This window comes from Emydura macquarii, unplaced genomic scaffold (assembly GCF_026122565.2).
Source record: "Emydura macquarii macquarii isolate MOO-44397 ecotype Brisbane River unplaced genomic scaffold, CSIRO-AGI_Emac_v2 contig_1146, whole genome shotgun sequence".
Lineage (NCBI taxonomy): Eukaryota > Metazoa > Chordata > Testudines > Chelidae > Emydura > Emydura macquarii.
This window is the reverse complement of record NW_027131283.1, coordinates 2,740,818-2,768,222: the sequence shown is the minus strand read 5'-3', so window position 1 is coordinate 2,768,222 and position 27,405 is coordinate 2,740,818. Positions and strand designations below refer to the sequence as shown.

Genomic DNA, 27,405 nt, shown 5'->3' with positions numbered 1-27,405 from the left:
TATGTTCTAAGTGTGTGTGGGGTATTGTGTGTGCTGCATTTTACAATGCAGTGGCTGCCATGGCAAATGGAGGTGACCAGAAATAGGTTTCAATGGCAAGAACAGAATTTGTGCAATTCAGGGGACATCCATATTATGCTATTTTAACGGCACTTGCACAATTTGTATCTTTTTGTTCTGTCCTAATAGAGTATTTACACTTTTGTAAATATTTTTTTAATTTTATATGATAATGGCCAAAGGCTCCAATAAGAGATGGGGTTTCATTGTGTCAAAAAATGCATGAGTAAAAAGGATCCCGGTCCTGAAGAGCTTAGTCTCTGATCCTCAAAACAGTTATGCATATGCTTAGTTTCAAGCATGTGTTTAGTCCCATTGACTTCATTGGGCTGTTCATACACAAAGTTAAGCATATGCAGAAAAGTTTGCTGGATATTGGCCTTATTAAAGAAATGACACAAGTGAATGGAACCAATGATGAAGGCCACAGTAATAAGATTGCATGGTTCTGATTACTATGGAAGCATGCCTTGCACTGTAGGGCTGCCACATATGGGGCTGGGAGACTACTAGGGATCCATGGCTGCCCAAACAGCAATGTGGTTCCTTATTGGTGTCAGTGCAAGAGGGCAGAAAGCCATTGATCGGTTTTATGTGAAAATGAGAACGTAAAGAGATGAAGTATTATTTCATAGAATCATAGAAGATTAGAGTTGGAAGGGACCTCAGGAGGTCATCTAGCCCAACCCTCAGCTCAAAGCAGGACTAACCTCAGCTAAATCAAGCCACAGCTTAAAAACCTTTAAAGATAGAGATTCCACCACCTCCCTAGGTAACCCATTCCAGTGCTTTACCACCCTCCTAGTATAAAACTTTTTCCTAATATCCAACCTAGACTTTCCCCACTGCAACTTGAGACCATTGCTCCTTGTTCTGTCATCTACCACCATTGAGAACAGCCTAGCTCCATCCTCCTGGAACTCCTTTTCAGGTAGTTAAAGGCTGCTATCAAATCCCTCTCATTCTTCTCTTCTGAAGACTAAACAAGCCTAGTTCCCTCAGCCTCTCCTCATAAGTCTTGTGCTCCAGCCCCCTAATAATTTTTGTTGCCCTCCAACTTGTCCACATCCTTTTTGTAGTGGAGAGCCCCAAACTGGACAATACTCCAAATGCAGCTTCACCAATGCTGAATAGATGGAAATAACTACTTCCCTCAATCTCCTGACAATGCTCCTAGTAATGTAGCTCAATATGCTATTAGCCTTCTTGACAACCAGGGCACACTGCTGACTCATATCCAGCTTTTTATCCACTGTAACCCCCAGGTCCTTTTCTGCAGAACTGTTGCCTATCCTGTGAATCCCCAGTCTGTTTCCCTCCCTTTGGAGTACTTTCTCTAGGAAATCTGCCGGTGTGTGAACTGTAACACTAGTGAATTTGAAACGGATTCTAAGCCAAACCAAAGAATGCTGCAGAGAACCTAGGTTCTGTTCCTTGGTCTATCAATGACCTACTTGTGTGATTTGTGGGTAAGTCATTTCACCGCACCGTGCCTTGGTTTTCCCATCTTTAAAATGGAAATAGTGATTCAGCCCTCCTTTGTAAAGCACTGCAAGATCCATGGAAGTATAAATTAGAGATTATTATTTGCTATAATTCATTTCTAATCGGAACTCTTAGGGAAAACAAAACATCCAAAAATAGGATTTTATTTTTGATTGCACCTTCCCATTACTACTCAGAGGAGGGGCAGGAAAGCTGGCCACAATCTCCTTAAGAGTTTGCCCAAAATAGTTCTGTGAGGAATAGCAGAGTTTGCATTCCTACTGAGTGAACAGGGGGAAGGTTGGGTTCCATGATCATTCTACCACCCTTCTCCCCACATCCACAGGAGGGTAGGCCCACCCACAAAGAGACTATGGCCTGCATCATCTTTGGGTTCTGCTCTTCCCTTCCCAACATCTGGCTCTCAAGTAACGTGGCTCCATTAGATCGGTCATAGCTTGGTGGTTGTTCCAAGGATGTGAAGGATGGCTTTTTGGCTGGGAGAGGCATCTGAGGAGAATTAAAATATGCTTAGGCTGTATGAACTTTCCTGGGGATTCCCCAAAGGGTTACTGGGTGAGGATGTGTGGGAAGATCCCCTCCCCATGGATGATTTACTAAATGATGGAGAACTGTTCATGGGTCCACAGATGAGGGAATGGTACAAGGGAGACAGCCAGAGCTTATACATGAAAACAGAGGGTATATTTATACTGACAGCGGCAAAGTTGCCGCCATCAGATCAATCTTTCTGGATCAACTGAGAAGTCAGTGTAGACCCACTCAATCAATCAGGAAGTCAACACAGTAAATCAACCCCCTGAAGTGGTGTAGCGCTGCATCGACGGGAACACAGTTCCCGTTGACGCAGTGCAGTGAAGACAGAGCGCAGAAGGGAAGCACAGCAGTTGACGGGAGTTATGCAAGCCACTCTGAGTAGCTTGCGTAACTCCCATCAACTGCCGCCGAATTTCCAGGTAAGTATAGACCAGGGCAGAGTCTCCTTTGGACACAGATCTAGGGAGTATGATCTGGCTCATTATTATTGAAGAGAATCAATTGATATAAATATGACTTTAATTCAGAGTAGCCTCATGCATTTCTGATTTGTAATTGAAAACATACAATTTACATTAAAACAGTGATTTCTATTCCCATCAGTCCTATTGCCAATCTGTTTTCTATTAGACCCATAACTGAAGTGCTGTATTTATCTACTGCTGTTTTCCACAGTCGGTAAGTATATCATGGGTAGCAATTGATATCAAAATAGTTTACTTTCCGACACTAAAACGTTAGTGAATCTCCTTTCTGCTCTCCTTGAGCATGTAGAATATGGTACTCACTCCATTTTAGAGGTTCATTAAATCAATAGCGCCTACCACGTCTATTTTTACTTAGCTATAAGTCACTTAAAGTGGCAAGCTTTTTATGAGTCACAGTTTATTCAAAAGACATCAAACAGTTGCAGAGATAAACATAGCTCTGGATCCCTAGAGAACTGCAAGAGTCGTGCATTTATAGTCCTGGATAATATCACAAAAGGAATGGACAACAATCCTCAGGTTTGTAAAATCAGGAATACTTTCAGTTATTCTGTAGGGGGCAGCAGAATCCAAACAAAATAAATATCAAAGTGTGGGGTGAAGAGAAGAAAAACACTGAACTGCCTGCCCTCCACTTCTATATATATATATATATATATATATATAGGTACAATGTACCTGAATTGTTGCAAAATTAGCAACATTCCCGAATTAAAATTCTTTACATTAGCAAACACAGGTTATATGTATTCCTTTTTATCTAATCTCTTCTTTTATATACAGACTTACTGAAGCTGAACAAAACCAATGAGATAAAATTAACACACAAATTGTTTTTCCTCCCTTTGGGCCGGAAAAATACTGTTTACAAGGAAAATGCAATTATATATAAATATTTATGAAAACAAGAGAAAAAAAGTCAAATGTCAGTGGGGTTTTGTGTGTTTTGTGTGTCAGTGAGACCATAAGGTAGCAAAAATAATACAAGGTAGAATATTTGATTGCCACAAAGTTCTAACTGGGAACTTATTTTATAAACAGAACATTTTCTACCCCTCCCTCCCCCCCCAAATTAATTGTAAATTGAAAGTCAGAGCCTGACTGAAAGGAATTTAAGTTTTAATTAACCAAGAATACAGATAAGTTCTGGTTTCTGTCAGTCTTGAAAATAATGTTATTAGATGTACAGTTCAAGGACAACTCCTTCCCCCCTCCCTCCATAATACTGTTACGATAGAAAGGAATTAAGAAACCAGCAGGGAAAATATCTGCATGATGATTCTGTGAGGAGAATCCAATCTGGTCAGAAGTTTAAATGGAACTACTTTAAGTAAAAGGCAACATTTTTCACTTAATGAGACATCTGGATCAACCTATGTGATCATGTGACTTGAAGGCTGTAGAAATCATTATCTTTCACTGCTACAGCTCCATGTCTTTGATGAAATAATTTGAATAAGAAGCTGTAGATAAAAAGCTGCAAGCAATACTCTCAGTTCACTTTCCTTTGTATTATTTTTAAATGTGTGGCTTTTGCCAGAGAATTCCTGGAAACAAAGTGTTGGGGGTGGGGGTGGGTTGTTTGGATCGTACATATTAATAACACTCTTATTTAAACCCTCAGATGGTGATTTCCAATTTACTTGGAATACGTAAGGTGAAGTAAATAAAATTATAACAGCAATTATTGTAACAAACATTTTAAAATGCAGAAAACCGTGATTTGTGTGATACAGTATATCCCAAGGCTGCTTGTTAATATACTGCAAGCAGTTGAACCTATGCATTGTAATGGAGATTTCAGTGCTGTAACGTAGCACACACAGCAACACGTTTCCAGAGACTGAATAGTAAATAAGCATAAAAATGTTAAATGTCTACATGTAAAGCAACAAACTATACTGAGCATTCCATGTGAAATTATTATAAATACTTATCTCTCAATAAGCGTATTGGTCAATATGCACTCTTGTTACGCTATCTGCCTCTTTTTATTGCCATAAGAAATTATTCCACCCAATCACACCAGCCCTTTCTTGTCCTAAAACTATTACTGGTGTGAGATGTTTGAAACAAAGCATTTTGCTACCACACAATGCAATAACACAATATTTCAAAGAAGGAATGGGCAAACCTCTGAATGCTTGGAGAGTCAGTTAGGAGAGAGGCACCTAACTGTTTACAATGTAGTTTTGTAGTTTCCCTCACAGAAGAGGTATTATCCAGCCAGAAATGACTTTTGAAAGCAATAAGTGAAACTGAATGATTTCTACAAAGCAAAGATACATTTCTTCTTTGTTTCTTTTCTGCGTATGATCAAGCAACATGCAGTCACTTGAGGCCCAACTTGTTGATATCTGTGGGAGTTTGATACGTGTAAAGAATGTAGCAATGAGCCCTTAGAGACTAGTATTCATTTGTGAAGACTGTCATGAATCAATACGTTACCCTCTACCCCCATATTCCCTAAGCCAGGCAGTTCATAAGCCTATCAAGGATATTTGTGATTGATAAGGACCTCATGCAAGAGACAAAGCTGTATCTTACAGTAACTGACCAATTTAAAATGTCACCAAGGTTTCTAGTACAAATTACTATGATATTTAGTTAAACACTCATGCTAGGCATCTGTTTTATTATTAATACTATTTGTTTTTTGCTGAGTTTTTAAAGTTACTAAAGACAAATAATTATTTATGTGGTGTGTGTATATATATAAAATAAACTGAAAAAAAAAAAAAACCCTATTATTAATGCCTACCAATGTGCATGCTTTAAAGTCATCTCAAAGTAGACAAGTGTCACTTATGCTATTTTCTAATACTAACCTCTGAAATAATTTTAGTTTTTCCAATAGTGCCTGGGGAAGTGCTTTAGATCCCATATGAACTGGAAACTGTCAAAAACTTGAAAACTGTCAGCAATCCATATTCCCCAGCAATTCAACGTTGAAATAGCAACTCATTAAAAAACATGAGTTGGTTCCTTTAAAAACAAATAAATAATGCTCTGTCGAATACCACAGTTTCTGTGTTCATGCGGATTTAGGGTCAGATTCTGTGACACTTAATCACATTTTGTAGCATCTGATGCTGTGTTGTCCCACTGATCTCAGACTATTTTTGATTAATGTTCTGCTCAGTGTAATGGTGATAGGATCTTTGCATTTCTATTCAAATATTGAATCCTTCACCTGAATGCAATTGCCCTGAAAATCTCATGTAAATAGTGCTTGTGGTCTGTGGTTGAAAGCTTTTATTCCTCAAGTGTCATAGGTATTCAACACAAATAGTAACTCAGTTTGCACCTTGGTCTTGTGTTCTGTGATAGCCACTGAAGACACTTCAGCTTCATGACGTCTGTTTGGGGTGGGAAGGAGAGTGTTATCATAACCTTCCTACTTTGCTCTGTATGTGCAAAGATTCTCTTGCTTAGCTGGTAAATAAATTCCATCATAATTTGGGATAATAGTCCAGACTTCCCTCTGTACATGATCTTCTATAAAACTCTTCTCACCCATCTTTATATTATTTTGTCTTTAATATTGTGTCCTGTTACCTTCTCTTCTCATCTCCTCATTCCTTTCCTTTTCACATATTACATCACACCACTTTCATTTAAAGGGTAGGTGAGAGAGTCTAGCCTGATTGTTAATATTCTCCAAATTCTATCCACAAAAATGACTAGAAACATTTTTCCCCTCGTTTTCTTAAAAGGAAAACTGGCATGGTCACTATTCCAGGAGCCAGAGCTTTAAGAAGATCACCAAGGGTACGTCCACACTGCAATAAAAGACCCAAAAAACACAGCCATGGTTGGCTCAGGTCAGCTGACTCAGGCTCAAAAAGTTCAGGCTGTGTGGCTACAAATTGCATTGTATACATTTATGCTCAGGATGGAGACCAAACTCTGAGACTCCGCGATGGGGACCCAGGCCCAGAATCCAGCCTGAGCCCAAACATCTACACAGTCTGAGTGCCACAAGCCCAAGTCAGCTGACCCAGGCACTGAGACTCGGTGCCGCAGGATTTTTATTCCAGTGTAGACTTACCCCAAATATCTCTTAGCGCTCTTGTGCTATGACCAGCAAAGCATTCAAGCACTTATCTTTCTGCGGGTGTTAGGTTCATTTACTTCAGTAGGACAACTCACAGAAGTCAACTTAAGCACGTGCTCAAGTGCTTTGCTGGATCAAGGCCAAATTCTTAGCCATAAGCAAGTGCCTGAGTCAAACACTTAAGCACAGCTGAAGTCTTTTGCTGTATTGGGATCAGAGGTGACATATGCGGGGTGGGAGGGAGCATGCTGGGTCACATGCTTCCCCAGATTTCTTCCAGGGTGAGAGTTTGGCTTAGCTTGGCTGAGAGGGACATGCCTGGGAAAGGCACCAGCACCTAGTGTTCTCTCTGAGCCCCGCGAGGAGGTGCCCAGAGTAGGGAAGAGAGAGACCAGGCTGGCAGCACAGCTCTGCCAGATGGGGCATGCGGAAGCCTGCTAAATCCTATCCCTTTCTCGCCCGCAGCCACAGTTACTGGGCTCAGCAGTAGCTGTCCAGCACCCACTCTGGCCCGTGCCATGCCTGCAGCAGGGAGGCAATGGGAGTTGTGGGGAAGGATCTATGACAGCAGTGAGGACAAGGTCGTTCCAGCTTGGAGCGGGTGTGGAAGGTACAAGGGGTGTGGGAAAGGGCCCAGAAGTGACACGTGAGGCGGTCACATGTCCCACCCATTATCATGAGCTACGTGTTGCCTCTGATTGGGACCTTGGCTCTGAAGGGATCACAGGAATAAGCAATGACAATGACTTAAAACATCAGATATGACACTGAATACACATTGGAGAATATCTGATGAACAAGATACCATTTATACACAGATCCTTCCTGGCATAGAACTGCAGTTCAAAAAAGCTGTTTCAGAAAGCACTATCAGCAGTAAAGTGATGTGCTAGAATATCTTTGGAAAGCCAACATGAAAAGGATGCAAACAGATGCCAAGTGGACCTTTTTTTTTTTTTTTGCATCATTTACCCAGCTCTAGAGCGCATTTAACTGTTTAGACATTCAGCCAGGTGAGCTTTAAAATAAGACTCTAAGAAGGTAAGCATTTTCTGTTTGATTTGGATATGCATCCATAAATCTAGGCTGACATCCAGGGAAGAGGCTACCAGTGCTTCTGGGCCTTGCTGTCAGGTTACAGAAAGCAGCTGGATGTGAAGTCTGTTGAAAACCTGACAAAGAAGGAAGAGGGAAGAAGATGATGCAACCTGAGCTGAACTTCTTCTGTCTTTGGATTAAGGTTTAGTTTGTTGGATGGGTAAAAATGTGGGAGATTCTTACTATCTCTCTTTCACGTCTCTCCTTCCATTCTCTTCCCAAATTTTCTCCTCAATCAGGAACATGCCTGGGTCAGAAGATGCAGAATTTAAGCAACATGAATACAATCCACTTTCCATACAATACTTTCCACACAATCCGTTAGTCCTCATGTTAAGGGCGGAGTATGATAACTGAAACGGAAGTCCAGGCCGGTTTGCTATCACACACACAGTAGAGCTTCAGCATGTAATGGTGGCCTCTCACCATGTTTAACAGAGTTCTATTTCTTACAGCTGTGCCTGCCTGATACTCCTCAGTTATTGTTAAGGAAACGGGGGCCCATTCTATTTCTGGGTGCTGGAAGATGTGTGTTTCTCGTTCCGCCTCTCTTACTTCTGGATGTTTGGAGGGAAGAAGAATACCAGTCGTTCCTATTCTCCCTTTCCTAGTCATTTGTCATGATGTTGGAATTGTTGATATGCTAATTTCCATTCACTCAGTGCTCTCTATATTGTTTTACAGATACCAGACTACACAGAGATTGCTTGTTGCAATCCTTTTCTCTGCCTGAGATTAAAGCACAACAATAGCAATACTAACAGACGTGGATTCCATGAGAGCCATAGTCAGGTCCCTTAAGAGCTGCAATTTGACTATTATTGCCTTAGAGAATCTTTATCCCAGGCCATAAGTTTTCTACATGTTGCTAAATGATCTAGGATAAACACTTGCCCTGATCTATTTTGCATTTTGAGTACTCTTTCTGGATGTATAAAATAGGAAAACAGAAAAGAAAATAGTCCCAGAGTTTAAAGACTTTCTAAACTTTCAGTTAACTAACTTGATTCCTGAGAAGGCTGGAATTATTGCATGCTTGTCACATTGGCTAATAGGACTTTGTTTCCAAGACAGATAGAAAATTCATCCAGGAAGAGAAATCTCTCTTACTTTGTTATTTTAGATACATGCTAAAGTAACTGTCTTAAAGCTGATTAATAATGATGACATTTCCTGTTTCTAGATTTCCAGAAGGATTTCATTCCCAAATAATTTATTGCTGGTTTTAGAAAACAGGAAGCTACACAGAAGACTGCATTAGTGAATAGGTTGTATGTTGTTGCCCCTTCTTCCTATACCAATGTCCCATTTCTGGTGAACAGTTGCAGATTTTGGGGCCTGGTGGTTTGGCTTTTCAGTAGGAGAAATCAGTGATGTGGAATCTAAGTCTATTCTAAGGCTAACTTTCATTTTGTGTATACCAATCCTGAAACAGAGGTAGTCAAACAGAAAGCAGGCAACCCCTTTTTCTCAGGAATGTCAGCCCAGTATCAATGCCTGGTTCCCAAAGAGCAACTCTGCATCCAGAACTGGCTGTAATGGAGACCATGGCAGAGAACAAACTACTGCTGGTACTCAGCCACTTCTCCAAGACCTTGCATAATCAAAAACTAGCAATGACACAGTATGTCTCCCCAACATGAACATTTGTTCACGCACAAAGACAAAGAACTTGTAAGACTGTATCTGTGCCACCTAGTGGCAATTGCCATATCAAATTGTTCAGAGTTACATTAATTTTTGGTAAAAGACAGCAGCCTGCAATGGGTTAAAGTTTTTATCTGTGGTTCTGGTGTCATTTACGTGAGTTTAAATCAGAGTTTAACTCTACCGAAGTTTGTGCTCTTATTTCAGCATAAAGCCAAGTGATGTCAGAATCAGACTAGAAAGCTCTCAGATGCGGTCAAATTTGGCAGAGAGCACACAAATGCAATGGTCAAAGTGGAGCTGAGTGACAGCAAATAATTTGCTTAATTAAATTAGTTCTTTATTATGGAATGTTTGTGAGCAGATTGACATTTTAAATATAATATTTTGCATAATAATTTACCTCGGAACATTTTCTGGTGGGATTTTTTTTCTTGTACGCAATTGACCAAAGAGATTTGCTATGAGATTTTACTACTGGAAGCTCCGAGTGAGAGATCACAGGATTAGGGAATTGTAGATCATCTTTAAAAATTTCTATTCTGAGGCACATGGGCCTTCTCCCAGATGTTATTCCTAGAATAGACTATTATGACTTTTAGGCTGGAGTCAGAGTTTACATTAAATATTAGGTCATCACATATCTACACTAGTAGTAATATTTAGGTAGAATCCTAGATGTGAAGGGCACAATCAGAAACTTAGCCATAGCACAGACACATGTAAACTAACTGGATGTTACAAAGAGTGTTGGGAAACACATTACCTTACAGTGTCAAGCACCATCACATCCCTTATAAAATACCCTACTGCCAATGTGACTATGCAAACTTAACATTGGCTTTCTGGAGGCATTCTGATTCCCTTGCAAGTAACTATGTGCCTTTATTCATGTCATTCCCTATGCATGGAAAGCTCTCCATGTTCTGCGCTGCCAACCTGCTATGCTCTTATTTAAATCCTGAATGAAAACTCATTTCTTTCTTGATGCCTACTACACATAAATCAATACATTTCACCATCTTATATCTTTATCTCTCTCATGTTTCATATAAATGAAACAAGACAAAAAAACAAGCACTACCCACAGAACAACTTATAAGACATGCCTAGACTGAGCTAACTATATGGTTTTATTGCTTTAGCCTTCATCCACATTGCTCCACTATTTTCAAGTGTATTGGGTATACACCTGAAAACAGAATTGAAAGCAGATATTCAGGCATTCAGTTTAGGAATCCTGACTGTACAATTGTTTTACTTCAATACCACTTACTGAACTTACATTTAGGGCCTTAATTTGTGATGTCACACTCCAAACCTACCCAATACTTTTCACCAAAGTGAAAGCTTACTTGAGTTATGGAATATCTGCATATTTTAGTAAAGCATACCGTTTATGACAGTGTTTCCCTTTTGCATTATTCTGTGGTATTTTAGACAGTCTACTATGTGACAAACATTACCATAAGTAAAATTCTATGGCCCATTACTGGGGATGGATTTGGCCCTATATCTTTATTTATTTGTCTTTTATAGTCCCACAAAACATTTTAGGTGGTTTTCAAATTATTTACTATAACGGCTTGTTTTTTGTATCTCTTGCACCTGATCCAGCGATTTCAGAGCAAAAGGCATGTCACTCAACTCACTTTCGGGATCTGCTCTTTGCAGATGATACTGCATTCCTCTCTAATTCATCTGATGAACTGCAGATCATGATGAATAAGTTCTCTGATGCATGGTCATCAGTATTAAGAAAACAGTTGTCATGTCAAGGGCACCAATGTCCTACCTAAATCTAGGTCAGTGATGAAACTCTGGACAACTTGGATTATTTCTGCTATCTTGTCTCAACTTTAATCAGCAATTCACACAGTGACAAGGTCAAGCAGGGTCTCAAGAAATTCAGCATTCCCACAAACAACTGCCCACAACCACTCACAACCAAAACCACTCTGGAATGCCGGGTTAAGGCTGGTGCAGTCATCGCAGAGAGTTAGAGAACCCATGCTAAGTCCTGTAGATGAGGCCAGAAGCAGCGCGTACTCCAACCTCCAACTGGCAAGTGGATCTTTAGCCACTGTGGGAAGGTTTGCCACTCGTTCATTGGGCTTTCCTCCCACTCTACTGCCAAGCACCACTGACTGACTGACTTTGTCATGTTTCTTTTAATCTGTCAGGATGTTGGACGGCCATATATAGCATCTGATCCTGAACCTCATTGCTTCAATGGGAGTTATGCTGTAGTGAAGAGCTCAGCATGCGGAGCGTGATCTTCTTTCTTCCCCTAATATCTTTTATGATCATTGAATTGACAATAAATGAGTACTGTGAATTAAATAAATACACTTCTATTTTAAAACTGTTTATGTACTGTTATTACAGGTAACACATATGGCTACAGTTAAAAGGATTAGAGAAAAAATTTGTTCTCTTTTTGGCAGATGGTTTTTTGGCAGAGTAATTGACAGCACTCTGTGTCTAGTCACCTCACTGACTATGTATTTATAGTCATTTAGTCAATTTCCTTGGTGCTTATGTGGGTCTTTGAGAGAGGTTTTCACTATCCACTGTTGGGGCATCTCCTTTCTGCTGGGTCATAGGATTAGGTCTCTACCAGTCTGATGGCCCCTCCTTCAGTTGCTCGCCCTGTGGTCTCTCTCTCTTTTTTTATTCAATTGCTCTGGCTTAGCCTTCCAGCCAGATCACTATAGTTTTCCCCTTCCTTGGTATCAAAGTCCCACTGGACAATCTGTCTCAGGCAGTCCTCTGCTCCACTGTCCAGATTGTGCCACTTCCCCTGTGGATGGTAGGGGAACCCAGTCCTGTGCTCAGCTGCAGGCTCCAACCCAGGGACCCTATGCTGCAGCAACCATGATCTACATAATCTTAGACCATGTTGCTGTTTCCCTGGGTTGTTTCCTACCTTCCTTTCTCTGTTTTCTGGCCCACCTCCAAGTTACGATTGGCACCTTCTCTGCTCCCAGCGACTACTTCCCCCTCTGTTTGGTTCTTGCCAGAATCTGTATCCCAAAGCAGGATCCCAGAGCTCATCACTAGGACTTCTCCTTGTCTCTTGCCAACATCCCTTCTCTCTCTCGGAGTTACTGCAGATTCTTCACTGCCAGCTCTTCTTTCTTTTCTTGTTCTCTTTTTGATGGTGAAGCAGACTTGACCAAATAGCCTATAACTGCCACCAACTATAATTCCTCACTACTTAGCAGTTTATGTCCTTTCACTCCTCCCTGTCTTTGAGGTAACATAACAGAACCTTTTTAATAATAGTTCATTTCCCCAATATGTTTACTAAATCACAGGTTTTTTTAACCTTAAGATATTTGAATTGCTCAAAAAGCTTTTTCCCTTTCTTCATCCAAGCCCTTACATACTCGTAGAAGGTGATAAGTTATTTCTTCCACCTTACAAAATGCACCCAGTCCATCTTTGCATCTATTTATTCAAAAAAGGTTCTTGTGTAAGCCATGATGGCCTGTTACTTCAGGGCTTGGGTAGCACTATCATAGTCCTCAATTCTAAGGCACGATTCAAAAAATCTTCCTCTCTTTTCATTAATCCAAATTTAACAATTCCTCTTTTAAAGCTTCTAGTGACATGTACTAGGTTTTTGAATTCCTGTTTGCTCAAGGGTATTTCTATGTCAATCCTTCCGTTTCTTACAGCATTTTTAGCTGATTTGGCCATCATTTCATTCTGTGTTATCCCAATATGCTCTGGGATCCAAGCTAATGCTACATGTATCCCCATGTGTACTAACTCTGTTATTAGAAATATAATTTCATTGATTTAAATCACTTCTGCATAGTGAGACACCCTTTTTTATTGCCATAAGGCCTGACATTGAGTCTGAAAAGATGACCGCCGCTGCCAGTTATACATCCCAGATCTAATTCAGTGCTAGAATTATTGCTACTAGTTCTGCTGTCATGACACCAATGTAGTCAGATATTCATTTAAATGCATTCATTTCCAATTCTGGTACACCATGATGTCCCTACTCTTCCTTTTTTTTTTTTTTTTTTTTTTGGACCCATCTGTATATATTTGACAAAACTAACTCCACTTTTCATCTATATACTGGTATACTTCATTTTTAATACCTATTGTCTCCTTAAGTTTATAAATTAAATCCAAATCCACATTTGGACATGCATCTTTCCATCCATAACTAATTTTCCCATGACTAAAAGTTTTGACATTGTTCAGCTTTTCCTTGGCTTTCACATCCTGAAACCACACTTTAAGTCCACATAGCATGTGGAGTTCTAACATCATGTGCTATAGTTCACTTCTCGAATTCCCAACAATTCTCATATTTTTTTGGTATTTTCATCATTGCAGTTCCCATTACCTTTGGCCCAGAAAGTTACATCCAGTAGTTTCATTTGTAGTGTAACTGGCATGTCACTAGAAGCTATTTGTAGTGCACATATAGGTGTTGTCATAAATGTAATAAATGTACTTCATTCAGTTTGTAGTGCCTGGACTTGTATTATTTCTAATTTTTTAAGTTCTGATTTTCATAGCCACAGTCAATAACTGGTCTGATTAAAGTGCTGCATATCATGAGTAGTCTTATTATCCACCCTCCCACTCCTAGTTAGTCCCAGCAAGAGTTTTAAGCAGGTTAAACCTTCCTGTACATTTATCTTTAACATACTCTATATGAACTTTCCAAAGTAATTTGGTATCAAATATTACCCCTAAAAATTTGAACCTTTTAACTATGTCTATTTGTTCTCCACCCAGATACAGTTTACATTCCTTTGCAACTTCCTTTTTGTAAAGATCAGTCCTTTGGTTTTAGCAATGGAGAATGTGAACCCCCATGCATTTCCCTGGTCAGAGGTCTCACGTAACACTTTGTTGATTCTCTTTTCTGACACCTCAATATTCCTGTTCCTAACCCACAAAGCACAATCATCTGAGAATAGAGGGACACCTACCCCCATCACTTTTTTGTTTTGGGAAATCATTTATCATAATATTCAATAAGGTTGAGCTGATAACTCTTTTCTTTGGTGTGCCATTTTTGATATATATATATATATATATATATATATATTCAGCTTAACTTTCCTAGCTCTGACCAGCACAGTACTTTTACTCAGAAATTTTCTCATCCACCCATACATTCTTCCCCTTAATCCTACTTTGCACAAGCCTTCCTTCCATAGCATGTCATACACCTTTTCAATATCTAGAAAGACAGCTATCATGAAACCCTTGTGCCTCATACTTTTTTGCATTTCAGTTTCTAAATTAGCAATGTGATCAATGGTGCATCTTCCTCTCCTAAAACCACTTTTCACCTTATCTATAAAGTCATCTTTTTCCAAAGGGCAGCCAATCTTTCATTCATCATTCTCTCCATATTTTTACAAAGGCAGGATATAAGGGCAATTGGTCAATAGATATCCATTTTTGTGGATAGTTTGCCTGGTTTTCACATTGGAATTACTACTGCATGTTTCCACTCTAACAGAATCATTCCTTTTTCCCATATAGTGTTAAATAATTCCAAGATAACCCTCACACTGCTTTCAGAGAGATATTTTAAAATTGTTACATATATTATCTTTATCTGGGGATGCATTCGTGCTGATATCAATAGCCTTCTCAAGTTCTCACGTACAAAACTATTCATGTAGTATAGTATCTTCATGTTTACCCCAAATACATAATAGACTGATTCTGTTCACCAAATTGTCTTTTAATCTGATAGAAAAACCTGATTTTCATTTTCATCATTACTGTTCCCTCAAAGTTTATGCTAAAACTTCTGCTTTCTCATGATCAGAACTTCTAACTATGTTGTCAGTCCCAATAAGACCTGGGATGTGGCTACTCAGTCTGATTTCTATTGATTCTTCTAATTTGCCTGTATATTTCTGATGTGTTGGTATCTTTGTTTATCTGCCCACAGTACTTCCTCCAACTCTCTTTCTTTGATTTTGTTTTATAATTCTTTGTGCTATCGCCTTTCTTTTTTATACTGCATTATAAAATGCATTATAAAATTAGATCTTCACTATTCATTGTATTTTTTTCCCTTTTTTTATAGTTCTTTACCTGCCATTTTGCACTCCTCTTTTTTTCAGAAGTGAGTTTTTATTTTTGGGATACTTCAATATCTTAGGTATGGCTACAGTAGATGCTGCTATCAATCCTTTTATTACATTGATAGAGAATTTCAGTGACAATCACACAAGTAAATAGTCCCAGTTAGATTTCTTAAAATTCCACGTGGGTTATTTTCCACTGCCTTCAATCATACCTTGTCCTTGAATAGTAATAAGTATAGGGAAATGATAACTTCCATATATATTTCCCAGTTGCATTTACTTGCAACATCTACTGTTATAATTCCCAGGTCTGAGCAGGAAAGATGACTGCCTGCTGCATTAAACGTAGTTGGGATGCCAGAGTTTAAAACCAATAGTTTGGTTTCATCAATGAACTTGTCTAAGCATGCACCATTTTAATCAGTTTTCTCACTTCCCTACAATTTCTTATGACTATTTAGGTAATCATATGGTCTTTTAGCATTCTTCACTATTCATTGTAGCTCTGAACTTCCTAATTTCCTACAATGGTTTAGAGATATTCTAAATCCTTAAAGAAGTATTACTCTTTTGCATTGGGATCTCAACAGCATTATATTCTAGGCTTGCTTCTTCCTTCTCTACTGCTATGTAGTTTAATCTTTCCCTTATGAAAATATAAATGCCTCCTCCTCTTCCTAGTTTTCAGTGTTGCCTAAAAGCAATATACCCTGGCAATTTAAAAGCAAACTTTTCAACTAGCTAATGTTTCCTGGACACACATGACATCTGGTTTAGTTTTCATTTCCAGGATGTTTTCTTATAGTTCTTGACCATGTGCTGTCAGACTGTGTACATTCCAACACAAGACTAAGATCCTCAGGCTATTCATATTTCTCCATTAGCGTAACTGAAAATTGCATGAATACAGTCCATTGACAAGTTGCTAATATATAAGTATTTTTCCACTCTCCTTGCTATAATTTTAATTTTTATCTCGAGCTTGTGATATACAATTTATCACTTTTATCATAAATGCAATAAACCTTTCTTTTTTCCATTACTGGTATATCATTGCCTATTCCTTATGCAGTATTGTGTATAGAGTGAGGCTGTGTCTGCAGTTCCCTTTTCCTGGGCTGATTGTCTCTTCCATCTCCACCTGATGCTTTGAGAGTTTCCTTAAAGCCTCCACATTAAATAAGTTAACAATTATTTTTGTCCTTTGTATCTCTTTAGCTTGCTTTGCTGCAATACAACCTCTACATACCAGCTTGATTACCACCACAGTTACTGCTTTTGATCTCTGTCCCTTCTATACAGTTTTCAAAGGAATGCTTCTCCATACATTTACTGCATCTTGTTTTCCATTTACAAACAGCTGCTACGTGCCCATACTATTAGCAATATGAGGGGTTGGGGGATATGACTTTCTTCTCAATGTCTGAAACCCCAGTGTTACTGTCTCAGGTACAGTCCCTCCCTTAAATGTAATCACCATAGCTGTTAATGGCTTGTTTTCTCCTCCTCCTTTACTAAATTAGTCACTTACACTTTATCTTCTCCTACACTATTGGTTATCCCATCATTGGTCAGCTCTAATGGCACTCCATATATTAGTCTCTTTAGTTTAGTCAAATAATTTGGTAGCTAGCAACTTATTTGAACTTTTCCTAGCATTTTAGTTTTAAGCAGTTTATTATTTTGTTTTTACATTTAATTAACAGATCACCATCTCACAGCCTCCTAGCTCTTACAATATCCCCAATGCTTTTTCAATCCAGTCAACTATCTGACAGAGTTAACAACATCTAATCTTATTTCTCTGGCTCAGAATCTTACAGTGGTATTTTGGTTTATTTCCTTCCTCAGCTTTGCTTTTTTGCTGATACCATCATCTGATTCTACTCCCTTTTTCCCCTTACTTTGTATCTATTCTCCTCCTCTGTGTGACTCTTTTTCAGTATCTAGAATTACTTCATTTGGAGAATCAGAAAGTCCTCCATTTCCCACCAGCCCTTCTTGATTTTATACTAACTTATCCTGCCTCCCCCAGCTGGATTTCATCATCAGTCAGAGCATATCAGCCCTGACTTTTTTCCAGGTGCAGTCTGTCACAGAGTCAATTAGCCCTTTTTGCCTACACAGGCCTTGTGTGGGGTAAACATCACATCTCAGTCTTCCACATAGGAGAAAAGGGAATAGAACACTTTACAAAGTCTGCAAAATTAATAAAAATTGGTATGGGACTAGGGCCCCAAATCCTACAATGCACCTATTTAACTTTATGCACCATGAGTAGTGCCAGTTCATCCAAATGCAGCACTGGAGTCAAGATTTTAGGTTGACAATGTTCCTTTAATATGCAAAATTATGTCATTGGATTGCAAACAGATAATGCTTTTGTACCTACAGTGGATGATTTATGACTGTTTAACACTCAGTGTTGTCAAGAATTAAATATTTTCTATTATCAGGCATTTTTCATTCTTGGAATTGTTTGTCTTTTCAAATATTTGATCATGAATCATTCCACCTGCTACCGAAGTGGAGTGGACCTAACAAAGTGCACATGGAGACTAATTCTCATAATACAGTTACATGCCTATCAATCAGTTCTCCACGGTTTAGGCTGTTCAATAGAAATAAGTGTTCTGCCAAACCATTTAGCATTGGGCCAAAGCACTTACCAAGGAATTGCTGTGTTATAGTTTGAAGACTTCAGAGGACCATCTGGTGCAACAGGAATTAATTTAGGAAAGCTCTATAGTCTGTGTTTTACAAGAGGTCATATTAGACGATCGTACTGATCCTTTCTGGCCTTATGCTCTGTGAACAGTTAAGTCTTTTTTCCTGAGATCCTCATCAACCCAGAAGAAGAACTTTGTTTTGTCCTATCAAAAAACTATCACAAAATTCCATAGAGACAAGCTCTTTATTTATTGCAGTGGCAAGGTACTGTCATTCCTTTATTACTGGGCAATGACTGCAAAATAATCAGCACACTGCAAGTCCAGCCTCTCCTAGGACCAAAAAGGAAATAGCAAAATGGGCTCTTGCATTAGGCTGGCATTGCTTAGCAGGGAGCATGCTGCTACTATTAGATGGCCATGTGGACACCAATATGTTACCAGCATTGTTGTATGCCATGTTAGACAGTCATCTTTCTCCAGGGATCGCTGGAGATAGTGGCAGGTAGGCACCAGACTTCAACTGTTGATTAGATCAGCTGTGAGAGGATGGATGGTCTAGTGGTTAGGGTACTAGTTTAGTACTCGGGAGATGTGTGATCAAGTCCCTGATCACACAGGACATCTGTTTAAGAGCTTGGACAAGTCATACAGTGTTTTAAAACCCACAGCAGTGAGTCTTAGAGGTGGGGTCTACAGATTTGAGCTCGTGGTATGGTGCTAAAGATGGCTGTGTAGATATTTTGAGCTCAAGATACAGATTGAGCTCTGAAGCCTTGGGGGTGGGGGTTTGTATTTCAGAGCCAACGCCACAACACTTAAATCTGTGTTTTTAGCACTGTAGCATGAGCACAAGTCTGTAGACTGAGGCTCCAAGACTTGCTGCCACAGGTTTTAAAACACAGTGTAGCTATACCCTGTGTCTCTCTCTGACTCAGTTTCCCATCTGTAAAAAGGGAGATAAATAGTAATTTAAGGGGTATTGTGATGGTAAAATACATTAAAGACTTTGAGGTGCTCAGATACTGCTGTAAAGAATGCTATATATATTTATCTTAGGAAAGAGCTAGTCATAAAATATTCACTGTTATCACATTCACAATTCTATGGATTTCAAAATCTGTGAAAATAAAATTATAGTGAATATTTTCAGTTCTACAGGAAATTCACTGGTTCATAATCCAAGTAAAGGTAGAAAAAAATTAAGGTGTTGAATCTGAATGCCGTAGCAATACTTTTTAAAAACATTTTAATAATATAGACTTCAAAGAGAGCTAGTAAAAGGCAGAATAGATGAGTCTTGTTGCACAATAAATAAATGAAATAAAATAAAGCCAGATGCTCAGTTGTTTTAAAGCAGCACATTTCCATTGAAGTCAATGGAGCTACACAGATTTGTACCAGCTGAGCCTCTGGCCTATTGTATTTTGAATAACATAAGCAATCAGACACTAGGATTAAGTTGGACTTGTTTTCCCAAGCAAAGTAGAAAAATGCAAGTCATAACCATCTTTCTTTGTCTTTTCTCTGCTGATTAACTCCCAAGATCATGCTAGCATTCTCAAGAGGCATTGCATTTATCTAGTCTCTCCTACTCTATTCAATTAACATTACACATAACCAGACCAGGGAAAATGCGGCCAACTATTTCCCACACAGATTTGCTCAGTTTCTTAATGGATTAATTTTGACTGAATTATTTTTTCCATAAATATTCTAGAGAGTGAGCTACTGCAGAAAGGTTTCCCAAAAAAGTGACTACCAAGTGAACTTTAGAGAATATTTATGGAAAATTAATTTTTAATTGATAAATATGAATATTTACATCAGAAAAGTTATGCTCATGCAGTCAGGAAATAGAATCATACAATGTGATTTATGTGCCCAATCAAAACAATTCAGCTTTCAAACACTGATTATTTACAACAAGCTTCTTGTAAAATGAGCAACAAACAAAATAAAACATTTCTCTCACTCAGCAAATAACGTCTGAATAGTAAATATGAGAATCCCAGTCTTCTTGTGGGCAATTTATGAACAGGAAATGAGGCAAAATCCATAAATAAAAATAATTATTTTATGCTTACCCAACTTACCAACTAGATACAATATATAGACTTTGGGAAGAAAGGGAGCATATCAGCCAATTGTCATTTAGTCCTCTTTCACCTGCACTTAGAATTCAATTAGCATCCTTCAAAAAGATTACCGATCCAGATTCTCTCAGCTAGAAAAATACACTCCATAATACAGAGCTGACTGATACAGGGACATAAAGAGGTGGGGAAATGGAACTTCCTCCAAAAATCTTTAATATATACAGTATTTTTTCAATAGAGTACTCAAATAATAATTGCTGCTGATCTTGGGTGAAATCCTGGCTCCATTCAAGTCAGTGATTAAATTCCCATTAACTTCAGCAGGGTTGGATTTCATCCCGTTTGTTGTTTCTTCTCTGCAGAATACTGAAACTGTTGCTCACCCACCACTTACTTCTGAAAGGTAGGGACCACATTCTGTCATGGTACCAAAGATGTAACTTGGCAAAATTACTCTGTAAGGGCTAGATGGGCTTCACCCTGCACAGTCCAGGTGCTCTACTGTGTGCAGGAGAGAACTGCTGGGATCCTGGGAAAAGGAGCCCTCCCCAGTAGGTTTGTAGATCAGTACTAGAATTATTTTCAGGGCTGATACTGCAGTATCAGGACTGCAGCAGTTCCTATTACTCAGGTGTGTGTCCCACTGCACAGATACAATGACGAATCTATCCCCACAGTTACAAATTACCTAGGTTCTTGTGCTGTGCCTTTCACTGCGATATCTGAATGCCTACCTTGCTAGGACCACCCTATAACTTCATGTGCTTTCAGGTGAAGGAGATCACTACAGAGCTGTGTTGTTGTCATGTCCCATGATAATCATATGAGACCAAGAAGTCTGAGAATGAATTTAGCAAGTCTTAGATGGCCTATTGTAAGGGCTTGATTCAAGGTCTGAAATCTGACAAGCGTCACTTTCCTTAGAATATTATATTCAAAGGATTGGCAGGAATTAAAGCCTTCTCCAGAGACATCTTGCGGAGTAGAAATATCTTGGTTCTCGTTGTCCGGTGTTGGCTGAGTGTGTGTTGTCCCAGTGTGTAAACTGTACCAGCTTTGCTCAGACAGCCGATACACCAAACCATGATTGAATTACCCAATAAGACTAGAGATCCGTTTAGTAATGAAGGCATCAGGCCAGGTTTACTGCTGAAGAAGCATGGTAAAAAAAAAAAAACAACCACCCTCCTATACATGCTACAAATACACTTAATACATGTATGCCCATGACAATGGACCAGCTAAGTAAATGGTGGGACTTTCCATTCCTCTCTCAGGCTGTGTTTATACTGACGGCGGCAAATTTGCCGCTGCCAGATCGATCTTTCTGGATCGATTGAGCGGTCAGTTTAGACCCACTCAATCGATCAGGAAGTTGACTGAGTAAATCCACCCCCTCAAGAAGCGCAGCGCAGTGTGAACAGCGCACAGAAGGGAAGCAAAGCAGTCGATGTGAGTTATGCAAACTACTCTGCGTAGTTTGCATAATTCCCGTTGACTGCCACCGAATCGCAAGGTACGTGTAAACCAGCCCTCAGCCAGACAAAGACACTCTCTTTGAGATCCTCCTTTATACACTGAAACAAACAAGTTAAATATTGTGTGTAGTTGCCACCTTCTGACATGACAAGATACCACCCTTTACTTTGTACAGAATGGTTCAATGAAAACATCTCTATCATATTGTTATTTTGACCTTGGAGGAGGTAGTGTGTTCTTGTTATTTTTGATGAATGAGCTTGTATTATTCCTAGTATCAGGATGTTCTGGTATGTGCTTGCGTGTTCTGTGTCTAGCATTTCTTTAGGTATATGCATTTCTGCAATACCAGCTCTGTTCTTGTGATTTCTAATGTCTGCTAACTTTGCTTAATAATAACATAATAATAACAGGACTTAACTGCTGCCTTAGTTCAGGCTTAAGGCTCAGGCCTCAGACCCTGGGCCATCATACTAGGCCTTGTGCCTTAGAAATATAGTAGAAAGTGAGAACCTATCCATTTTATTTTCATTCTTGCAGTGTGCCCTGTCCACACTCTCATGGTAATGTATGCTATTTTCCAAGATGCTTTGATATAAGTCAGAGGATCATTTATCTTTTGACCACTTATTTCAGCTAATATTTTCCTTGATAGGGCATCAATAGCCTCTACCAGTGTCATTCCAACCTGAGATTCCAGTCTTCCAACTTTGGGCAGATCATAGAACCATAGGACTGGAAGGGACTTCAGGAGGCCTTCTAGTCCAATCTCCTGCACTCAAGGCAGCACTAAATATTATGTAGGTCATCTTGACAGGTGTGTGTCTAATCTGCTCTTAAAAACCTCCAGTGACAGAGATTCCACAACTTCCCTAGGCAACCTCATCAGCTACTTCTCTCCCATATATACCAGTGTATGATGGAATCCAATGAGAAGTCAATTTATTGCCTCACTTTCTGATCCTCAGAGCCTCTTTATGAGTTGCATTGTTGATAGTGTTGTATTTCTTCAGAAGGAACTGAAGATCACTACTTGCGAGTTAGCAAACACAACAACTGCTTCTCTTTCTGATCTTTTTATTTCTTGTAGTGCAATGAGTATAGCTTTCATTTCAGACATATAATTTGAGCTGATATATCTCAAACTAATGTTCTTTCTTGTAGTTTCTCCATTAGGCCACTGTAAGAAGACATAACAACCACCATTCTTGAAGGATTTATCTGATAAACCATCAGTGTACATGTGAATCTGTCTGACATGTAATTGAAACTGTGGGATGATATTTTCTGCAATTTTCTTAGTGGGGCCAGGTCCATGTGTTCTTTTAAGCAAGGTTCTAAAAGGGAGTGACATAGCTGAGAATAGGCTGATAGCTGCCCAGAAAGGAGGGATCCTTGACAATCTGAAGAAAAGTAACAATAACTGACAACTCCTACCAATTAGGCACCTTCCCTCTTATCCAGGATTCATTGATAATGTCCAACAATACCACAACATAGTGGATTTAGCCTTATTCCCAAAGTGCTTTATCATATTGCCATAGAACAGGTGCAGCACAGCAAATGTTCTTGGTTCAAGCTTCTCCATTGCATTGTGTAGCTCATGGATGAGAGAAATCTTTCTAAAATTAGGTTACTTGGATCTGTGTTCACATCTTTAAATTATTTTTGTCTTTCCTTCTGAGTGCTCCATCTTGTGTATTTGTCAGTGGCTTTAGCCTCATCTTTGTACATGAGCATGCTAATCTTGGTGTAATATATTTGTAAACTCTTTGTCTTCTAATACCTCTACTTCTTCATTTTTCAGGATGTTGGTGTTCTTTTGAGAACAAACAGACCAAGGCTTGCAATCTATTTACTTCAGTAACATCCATACATCTTTTCCTCCATGAGGATTGAGCCTTTTACAGGTCTTTTCCCAAAGCCTTTATCTGCATTTAGCTTTTTTCCCCCCCATTTCTCTCTCGAGATTTCATTTAATTTTTATCAGGCCTCTTCAGGTATGTGTACACTGCAATTAGGCACCCATGTCATCTGGCTCGGGCTCAGGGTCTGTTTAATTGTGGTGTAGACATTCAGGCTCGAGCTGCAGCCTGAGCTCTGTGACCCTCCCACCTTGCAGGGTTCTAGGGTCTGGGATCCATCCCAAGCCCAAATAGCCATACTGCAAATAACTGACCCATAGCCTCTGTCCTATGAGCCTGAGTCAGCTGGCATGGGAAAGCCATGGGTGTCTAATTGCAGTGTAGACGTATTCTTAATATCTGGGGTTCCATTCAATCTCCAGTTTAACTTGATTCCTTTCCTTCATAAGATTTTCAATGCTAGCATCATTGCAGTGTGGAACCCATTGTTTGTTCTTGCCTTTTGGGATGATCTTTTTTGCTGATTTCTGCATTGCAAATTCAAAAACATGAAGGTTGTCCTCAAAGTTATATTTCATAGGTGTTTGAGAAATAATATTCTCAGGTGTGTCTGTGAAAGAGGTCTAGTCAGCCTTACAAAAATTCCCCCTCCTATTTATCAACTGAGAGCTCACTATCTTTCTATTCTGAGTGAGTACAAGTTGATGATCACTTCCAACAGCCTCCAAAATATTCCATGTGATACTCACTAGAGTTACATTTAATGCCAGCTGTGTGCCATATGATCTTGACATGTCAAGTAATGGTGGCGTTATTCAAAACTATTAAATCACTGTCACTGATAAAGTCCTTTAGCAAAGTTCCATTTTAATCAATTTTTCTCTTCCCTCAAACTTCACTTTTCACATTGAAATCTCTAGAGATAATTGTTTGCCTGCAGTTCCCGAGTGCTATCTCAAGGTTCTCTTTATCATTTGGACTATCACCAGGATGGCAGACATCCACAAATCATACTTCCTTACCCCCAAACTTGATCCTTCACACACATCCATATCTCTTCTGTATTTGAGTACCTCCCTGATGGGTCTCTGGCAACAAATTCCCGCCATGAAGTTGTGGAAGAGTGTTTGGAAACATGATGTTGTTGCGTATGGGGAAACTGACACATCATCTCTTGTAGAGTCTGGGGGAGGTGTCAACACATATGCTACTGCATCTTTAACATCATGCATTTGAATGTAAGGGGCATCTGGAAGAAATCCTATTGGGAAAGTCGAAAAAACTCTTAATGAGGAAATTATCCTATTGCTGCTATACAAAAAGAAAGCTTTCTAACAATCAGACCATATCTATTGCAGGTTTTGACTTCTTGAGAAAGGAATGCAGATGAAGAGCTGGGGGAGATCTGATGTTTATTATTAGGGAGACACTCAAATACGGAGCTATGTTATGGTGAAAATCCCCTTCACAGGTTCTCCCTACTTAGTCTCCGACCCTAAGCAGTAGAACATCACTGTTTCTGTTGTTGAGGGGCTTCTGTATCTGCACACATTTTTATGTCAACTTATATATACTACAGTATATATACTTATAAGGTCCCCAAATACTATGTTTCTAGTAAGTATCTAGGGCTTTGTGGTAGGTGCTGCCTGTGTAATATATATGCACACACACATACCTAACATAAAATAATAATTTATTTTCTATTTCAATAAAATATACTTTTTACATTTAAATATTATAATGTATTACTAAAAAATATCCTCCAAATCACTGGATACTTCTGTCTGGACAGTGGTGATTGGTGAGTCTGCAATATTTAATCATTAGGACATTTAAACTGTTGCTCAAAAAATACCCTTAATGAACAATTATTTTGATTGTTTGGCGAAGGAAACAGGTTTTTACTTCCCCACTTCTGCACTCTTCATTATCTCACTGTCGCCTTTTGTCCTTTCCATTAACTCAGCAAGTCAAAGGTAAACAAAACTCATTCAGTTTAATTAACATGATAATCACTCATTACCTCCACTGCAAGAACTCTTACCTGATGTAAGCCCACTGTTTAATATTCCTGAAGTCTTTGGTCTGTGGTAAAGCATTGGATCACATCCTACCATGATCATTGTTGCTGCAAGAAGAAGGAATGCCAGCAGAGACATCTTCCTCTCCAGTATCCTGCTAGCCAGGGCAGAATTCGAGAGGCAGACTTAAAGGACATGCAGTCGAACACATTATGTTACTTCTCTGAAAAGGAGCAATGCATGTCTCTATTTGGTGTGTGCAAAATAGGTAGTGGTCTGGTCAAGTCTCTTACCTGTATTAATCTGAGGCCACCATACATGGTGCAGCAACCAGTCCCATACTCAGTGCTCTTTTGAGCTCTAATTTGAGTTCTGTGGACTATGCTGTTTCTTGTGGGGAGGGTGATGATAAGAGGATCCCTATGCACTCTTACCCTTCCTTGCTCCAGCAACTAAACCCAACCCAGAGTAACATTTGGGCCTTAGTAATTATCAATTTGACAATCCACTGTTCAGTTTTGCATAACGAAAGATTTTCTTGATAATGGACAATTATTAAACAAGGTAAATCTACAACAATTGCAACCATCTAAAATTTGAGTTTTGATTAAGCTATTCCAATGCCCACAGCATACGATGTGTTTCTGCTTTTCAAAGAATTCAGAAGTACAAAAAAACAACAAAAACCAACAACAATAAAAAAAACCCAGTGTTTTAATTAGTGTTCTCTAAAAGATACTTTTGTATTATCTGGTACTGTATCCCATAATAAAAAGAATCTATATGTACCTTAAACAAAATGATTTGATTAGCATAAATCCTAAGCATGAAATATCTGGAGATTTAATGACCTCCATACCAAGGGAAATGATGATATCAACAGGAATGTCTCTGAGGATGGTATCTGACTGAGTCACATTGACTGCGTATTTACGTTAATGCATTTCTGCCTGTCTCTTGGCAAAGAATGTGTCGACAGCTGATACAGCTTGAAGCCTTGTAAATGAATTGTGTGGTGTGAACCACCTATTGTACCTCCACTTGCTGAAGAAAGAGCTATTGTGCTACCACAGACAGATCGAGCAGCTCAAGGGAGGATATGAATTTTTGTCAGTGCTTGGAAAGCATTAACTGCTCTTTTTTTCCTCTCAGCTAAATGTTTCACAATAAGCGCAACATTAGTAACTAGAGAATTAAATCTGACAACGTCAGGGTTTTGAGGTTTCATTCCCATGTTTTATTTCCTAGTGTTGCATTAATATGGGAATTGGAGCTGGGATATATGTTTTGCAAGTGCATGTGTTTTGCACCTAAAATTGTAATGTTATTTTGAGAACGGGTTTTAGCTTTAAATTTGGCATTTGATTCTGCAAGACACTGAGAATTAACACACAAAGATGCATAGGCTCCAAAAGTCCAATATTTAGGTGCCACTGACATTCTTAAAACCACCATTCAGATGCCACCCAATCCTGTAAGCACCTAAAGTCTCTGGTGGGCATCCACAAATTAGCCTAACTTCTAATACTGCCCCACAGTTAACAAACTGCATGAAGTCCTAAGCCCTAGCAGTACCTTCAAATTAGGTGTTCCCTCTCCTATTTCACATCCAGGGCTCAATCCCAGAGGTGTACTCAGAACATGTCCATAGGATCAGGCTTTGCAGAGAAGACAGAAACAGAGGTTCGTCTCAGAGTACTCAGTAGCAAAGTGGCTTGGGACTTTCACCTTGGACATGGGAGAGCCAGATTCAAATCTTTATGTCAATGAATATTTATTTATTTATTTAT

The 27,405-nt window shown here is 39.1% G+C and overlaps 1 long non-coding RNA gene across 1 annotated transcript; it reads right to left on the bottom strand.

The window, feature by feature from the left end:
• Nucleotides 1-7,470: 7,470 nt before the first annotated feature.
• On the bottom strand, nt 7,471-17,432 carry LOC137152183 (uncharacterized). Its single transcript, XR_010919466.1, has 3 exons — nt 17,384-17,432; nt 7,930-7,993; nt 7,471-7,820 (listed from the first exon to the last, which is right to left on the bottom strand). It is a non-coding gene; the product is annotated as an uncharacterized lncRNA (long non-coding RNA).
• Nucleotides 17,433-27,405: the final 9,973 nt, after the last annotated feature.